General features: G+C 36.6%; 1 pseudogene across 1 annotated transcript; it reads right to left on the reverse strand.

Annotated features, from left to right (window-relative positions):
- Positions 1 to 978: 978 nt before the first annotated feature.
- Positions 979 to 7,124, reverse strand: LOC143589233 (uncharacterized; annotated as a pseudogene). The gene is made up of 7 exons (XR_013145236.1): positions 6,819 to 7,124; positions 5,600 to 5,878; positions 5,343 to 5,480; positions 2,053 to 3,574; positions 1,541 to 1,590; positions 1,365 to 1,440; positions 979 to 1,049 (listed from the first exon to the last, which is right to left on the reverse strand). The product of XR_013145236.1 is annotated as an uncharacterized LOC143589233 (transcript).

Raw genomic sequence — 7,124 nt, forward strand, 5'->3', positions numbered from 1 at the left:
GACGCTAATTGACAAACGGACACTAACGGACTGTAATGGACCCTAATGGGACAAGCGAACACACATACATTAATGGACACTAATGGACAAACGGACACATAGCGACAACTATTGTTATTGACATTGGATGGACCAAACATACATAAACGACTCTAATGAATAAACGAACATAAACGACTGCATATTAATTTCAAAAGGATAATCATTACCGGACGTTCCCGAACACTATTGAACAAACGCAGTCTCTATTCGTGTTCGTCCGTTAAGCTCACCGAACGAAATTTTTTGTTTATGTCCAGTTCGTTTATTAAACGGGACGAACATAAATGGACTTCACGCCGAGCAGACATCCTGTTCGTTTACAGCCTTAGTCACCTAAGAACTAGAAGCGCGTTTATTGAGCCTTGTCTGAAAAATGGGCCTAGGCGCAAGAAGCGAGGGCTTTTAATAACTATAATGTTATTATTTTATTGTCTTTAAATTGCTAAATTTATTTTGTATCTGTAGGTGTTGCTATGGTTCTGTGTCAGTCAGATCCTGTGCTTAATGATGGGCAGAGTGAAGGTGAAGCTTCTCGAGAAGCGGTTCTAGAAGGAGTTCGGAGGAGGTTTATTGAGAATGTGGTAGCACAACATGAAAATGATGATGATGGGTATTCAAGTGACTAGAATCTTGGTCTGTTTTTTAGTTTTCGTGTTGAATTTCGGTTTGTTGGTACGATGTTTAAGGTTATTGTTATGTACTGGATTTTTGTTTGTTTTGGAACTATGAACTTTTGCTTTCTGTCAAAAGATGATATTTGCTAACCAGTTTCCTGTTTAACTTAATGTTTCTACTTGTTTGACACATCATCAAAATACAACCATTTTAAGGAATGACATACATTTGAAACTAATGATTCCAAAAACTCGACAACTGCAGGTAAAAGCTAATACATGGCTCAAGTTTGACGCAATTCATGTACTTGCCTACGTGGCATCACAAGGGTACAAGTGGCTTGTCGCCAAACGGATACTCATTGCCTGAAAATATTCTTGGTTTACAATCTCCTGTAACAATATCACACCATACTTAACACAGTTTGTTTCTTGAGAGCATACATAAAACAACTTTTTGTTTTTGTTATTTTAGTAAAAAGGCCGAGGCCTTGGCAAAACTATACATCAAACAACAAAAAGTACAATACAAGGCACATCTTATCAAGCCGGAACATGTCCCCAAACTAGCCAAAACTTAAAAAAGAAACAAACTACTGTACGACAGTGCTAGCCCAACTACTATACAAGAATCGAAATCAGGCTCAGAAAACAAATTTTCTAAACCATCTGGTCTTCAAACTCCTTTCTGTAAGGTGTCCTACATACCTGTAAACTGATAATAATATGTGACCTCACCTCCTGAAACACCGGATCCTGACATTTTCCAATACCGGATCCAATCCTACAATGTCAAAATAAAATATCAAGAGATGTCAGAACAAGCTTCGATTCGCACCTGTGTGTTGTTCTTTGCTGCATCGTCAACAATTAATGCGCCTCACCTGTTTCACATGTCTTCTGCATTGAAAATTTGAAACGGGCCTCGGCTTACCTATTGGTTTTATAAATATATTTGCTTATTAATTACACGTATCTTGTAAAAAGTAACATCAACATACTTATTTTACTTGCGTTTAAAGTTATTATAACGCATAGAAATCATATTTTAACGTTATTTGCGAGCAAGAATCTAATTTTACTCGTATGGGAGTTAAAAGTCATAAGAGCAGACAGACTAAAGTAATTAAAAGACAAACTTACAACACGTCTGTAAAGTTCAACCTCTAATGTTCAAGTCATTGTATAAAGTAGTCATCATATTGTGTATAATGTACGTATAAACGGTATAAGTATCGTAAGACGTAGAAGAATGGTTGTAGGAAAATTGTTTTTATTTGATATAACATGATACCTTCAAGATGAAGTATTTTATACTTTCATAGTCCCATATCCATATCTATACATACAAAAGCTTAGAGAAACAAATACCAACTCTCTAATCATTTTTTCATACTTACGGCTTCTCTTGTCACAAGCTTAATCCCCCTAACCCACAACTCCGCGGTTTCTAACCCGCCATCACAAACAAAATGCACCTCTTTGTTCCTCACCGTCACCACCCGAAACACCCTGCCATGTCAGCCCCACACTTCTTCCTTCGACACCTCACAAAACCAACACTGGGTCCCCACCTCCGCTTCTCGACAAACCACATTCTACTACTAGACTCACCCCATCTTAAAACCCTTCACTAGTCATTTTCAAGTCTTTCCTATGCGAACCGCCTCTTCCTCCCTTCGTATGTTTTCAACACGCTCTCACCACGAAAAACTAGCTCTCTGGCAAGCTCGTTTAATATTACACACTCTGCGGTGTTGTCAGTGTGTTTTCTCGCAAGCGAGAGTGCGGTTTCCCTTTTGAGTTCTTGAAACCACAAACCGACCCACACGAGATCAACACTTCACACATTTCTCCGTTGTTTTCCCGTGCTGATAACATGAGAGGAGTGTATCCGTCCCCATCGGGGACGTTTACATCATACCCTCTACTGGTCAAAAGTTTGACCGCATGCACGTCACCATGACGTGCAGCGTAATGTAGAGGGTAAAAACCTCTAGCGTTTTCGCTACCCTTTTCTAGCGTAAACTCAATCATTACTTTCTCGAACATATCCGAATTCTCGATAATTTTCGATAAAGAAATCGCAGTCTCACCGGCTTTATTCATAAGCTTAACGTCACACCCCGCGTACACTAAAACCCTAAAGCTTTCTATATAACCTTTCATCGCGGACACCATAACCGCCGAAAACCCCTTTTCGTCTTGCTCATCGATATTAACATCGTCTCGGGAAACCAAAGCTTTTAAAGCGTGTACATCACCCGAATGAGCTACAAAAATCAAAGGCGAAAACACTGACAAGTTACTAGACACGGGTACTATACCCGATCTAATAACATCCAACACGGCTTTTTGAAAGCCGAAAGACCATCGGTTTGACTCGGCTATAGACCGAGCAGACTGCCCGGTCAAGTTAGTCAAGACCGAGGTCCGCACCGGCTTTAGTCAACACTTGTAAACACTCTTCCTGTTTAAACTTAGCACATATCATCAGAGAGGTGTTATCATTGTGTTTGGTTTTAGAATTAATATCACACCCGGAGTCTATTAACACTTGAATAATATTATTAAACCCAAGACGTGCAGCCAAGTGTACGGGTCGGGTTTCGTCTTTATGGGTGGTTTTGATCGGGTGTTCTATGTGGGACCCACATTTTATAAGTGTTTTTACGGCTCTTATATTGCCACAAAGTATGGCATGATGTAAGAGAGTTCTACTGTTGTGACATGTGTCTAAGGACAAGTGTTGAAGTAACATTTGTAATATGGAACCGGTAGCTTCAAAGTATTCCACTGCACACCAGGTGATTGGAAACGGGTCGGATAGTCCGGCTCCGACCCGGATTTCGGTCACCTGATGTTGGATCCCAGGACCATGCTCCTAATTGGACCTTGATGTTGACATTTGCACCCATCTGAAAATAAATAAATAATTATAAATAAATAAATAAAATAAAATTAATAAAACATGCATGTGGCAGAAAAAGACAAAAGTATATTGTCGGTTTGACTGGCTAAATGGACTAAATATATTTGTAGGGGTCAAGTTGGACTCTTTTAAAATAATATTTTTTAAAGATTAATATATTATATATACCTTTTCTCATAAATTGATGGTATGCAATATATGATTTAACAAAATGATGCAATTTCAATAATAGTCTAGTTCGGTTTTATGCATAAAATGCAGTTTTGAGTGATTTCAACCGTTTAACGTGTTATTTTTGAAGGCTTGAAGCTAGGGAAACATGTCGTGTTTTGTTAAACTGACCATGTTAAAGTTACTTGTGTGAAATTTAACACGCTCATTGAAGCCAGACACAACATGTTTAATAAGAGTTATAAGACACATTTAACACGATCAATTTTACAAGTTCAAGAACATGATTAAATGTATGTTCAATAACACAAAAACACGTTTAATACGGCTATTTAAACGAATTTAAAAGAACTTTGAAAGACTTTATAGCAAGCAGATGTGACTAGAGTTAAAAATTAGAAAAATATACTAAATTATAAATGAAAAACTTCATCATTTTAATACACTGGTCTTGAAACTATGTCGTTTTTAAACTTTGACTTACGGGTCTTGATGTGTCAGGCCGACACCAACTACTTAACCCGTTTAACACAATTACTTACACGGGTTATTTGTGTCATAAACAGGTTAGGCGGGTTAAACCCATTTACATACACCTACGTGTCAGCCCATTTACCCATACCCATTTGGACATTAACTTCATCTGAATAAAACCTGAATCAGATATATTCATAGGAATATTGGTCAAAAATGTCCAGGTCTAATAAATAATATAGGGCCCTAAATAATATTTCAATATCCAATTATTGCAGTCATGCCAGCTGGAAATATTTTGTACATTCCGTATTTGCTTACTTTCAAGCTACAAGTTTCGTCACCTGTCATTCTCACATTAAACCTCATATTTTTTAACAAATTTATAATAGTAAAATATAGTTATCATTTTTAAAATCTATGCTTTGAAATTTGTTAATTTAATATTTACTTCATATTTTTCTTAAAAATTTGATATTTATAATATCTTACTTAAAATTGTTTTAAAGATTATTGTACATCGACTGTATTAATAGTGTTAAGGAGTTTATGGTTTCTTGTATAATGATTATTTATTAAATATTGTATTTTTCAAGAACTACCCGTTTAATACACATGTCTCAAACCAGCAGGGACATAAAATGATCAAGTGAATAAATATTTTAGGAAGAACTCTGACAGATTTAGTAGGGACATGGGTGACATGTTCTATAGTAGTGAAATAGAATAAGATATACAGTGGTAATGGATAAGATGTATTATTATCCATTACTTGACAAATGCAGTTTCTGATTTTTTTTGTGATATATGCTGAACCACGATGATGCAAGTACCATATGATATTATATAAGCATCATCAATGGCTACAAAACTCCAGCTGTTGAATAGTTGTTGTAACTTGTAACAAAGATACTAAATGGCCCCAGAATCTTGAAAAGATAGTGTCAAAAGGAGTTGTATCTAACAGTGGGGTAAACTTGGACTTGGTTTTCTCAATAATCCAAATATAAGTTAATGGTTTTATATGAAATTATTAAGCACTTTTTAATAAGATGTAATTGATTAGACTTTAGACAATTAGACCCCCCAACTAGATTGAGAAGTGTTACCTGCAACAGCAGATTAACAACCGCAACTTGTCTACTGACAACGGCTGCAACGAGCAGCGTGCAGTTGGTATTTGTATGTAGTGAAGGTTTAGATGAGCAAAGCAGCACTCTAGCAGATGCATTTATATCCACACCACACTGTCATTACAAATCACAAATTCACAATCATATATATCATGTTAATGTTTGTTAATAACGCGAATTATAGTAATAAATTAATATCCAACCAACCAACCGACATATTGATGTTTACGTACCTTCAAGAGAGCATCAACCACATCGATAAATCCTCTGCAACATGCATTGACAAGAGCATGCACAGCAATATGGGGCCTTATAAGATCAGAAGCCATTAGCGACTCGATAAAACTGCCACCGCGCCCGTGACAACTGGCCTCTAATAGAGCTTCCTCACAACACGGTTGAGAGGCACCGGCTTTGAGTAAGATCTCAAAGATCTCAAGGTGGCCCTCTCTTACAGCCGCTGTCATTGAATATCCTCTAAAAAGCTTCTGATTCACATCGGCTCCACGGCTCTATTATTACCAAAATAGCAACAAAAAAGTGTCATTTTGCAAAACAGACAAAAACTAAATTGGAATTTAGGATCATAGACTCATAGTATTATTTTTAATCATTCTTTATAAACCAGATCAACAGTTACAAATCACAAGGATTTCCATGTAGTAAATTGAATCTTGTGAACACATTCTTATCAAGTTATCGGTCCTGTATTGCTTATTAAACTACTACTCCTTACTAGTTTAAATGTGAACTATTAAGCAATAAGTCAACTGTTGCATTAATAATATATAATATCAAACTTTGAACTAATACAGGATTAATGTTATCATAATATAAGAATAATCAACTCAAAACATCAATGAAACCATAAACCTACAGCAGGCATTGTTCTTCACAAGTCATACAAACAGTTGATGCATAATAAGCATAATTTCCAGCCCTAAATCGACTTACTAGCCACAACTGTTCACATTTAGGAGTGAGCAATAACCGAACCGAACCGAACCAAAATTAACCGAACTAAACTGTTCACATTTCATATATTTCTAGCTTTTATACCTCCATTTCATTAATTTTATGTTTTATACCACCATTTCATGTTTTTAACAAACCGCACCGAAAACCGAAAAAGTAACCGAATAAACCGAACCGATTGTTTAATTTGGTTGAGGCTAATAACCGAACGATGGAATTAATTTTACGTTATATACTCAACCGAAAACTGAAATTAACCGAACTGAACTATTCATATTTTCGTATATTTCCAGCATTTATACCTCCATTTCATGTATTTATTCATTCATATTTTATATGCATCCATTTCACGTATTAACCGAATAAACCGAACCGATTAACCGAAAACCGATTGATTAATTTGGTTGAGGCTAATAACAGCTAACAACTAAGAATTAATTGTACGTTATACTGATAGAACTAGTACGATAATAATACCAGTAACATCCTCACGAGCTTCACATTTCCGGTAAGTACAGCAACGAACAAAGCAGCGACGTCAGACATTAACTCGTGGTACTGAAACCGTACTACATTCTCCGACTCATCAATGCTGCAGATAACCTCCGGCGTACGGAGCTTGACGGAAACAGTACCGACGAAGTTAACGTCGACGTAAGGATCGTTAATGATGTCAAATGCGGAATATGTGAGATCGGTTATGGTGGAGGCTATGGACTCAATGAGGCGTTGCGAGACTTCGGCCTCGTAGTTGACCGGAAATATCTGTTGCTTTGTAATCAT

The sequence above is a fragment of the Bidens hawaiensis genome, unplaced genomic scaffold, assembly GCF_021521415.1.
Source record: "Bidens hawaiensis isolate Kalapana, Puna unplaced genomic scaffold, B.hawaiensis_p1.1 tig00037285_1, whole genome shotgun sequence".
Lineage (NCBI taxonomy): Eukaryota > Viridiplantae > Streptophyta > Magnoliopsida > Asterales > Asteraceae > Bidens > Bidens hawaiensis.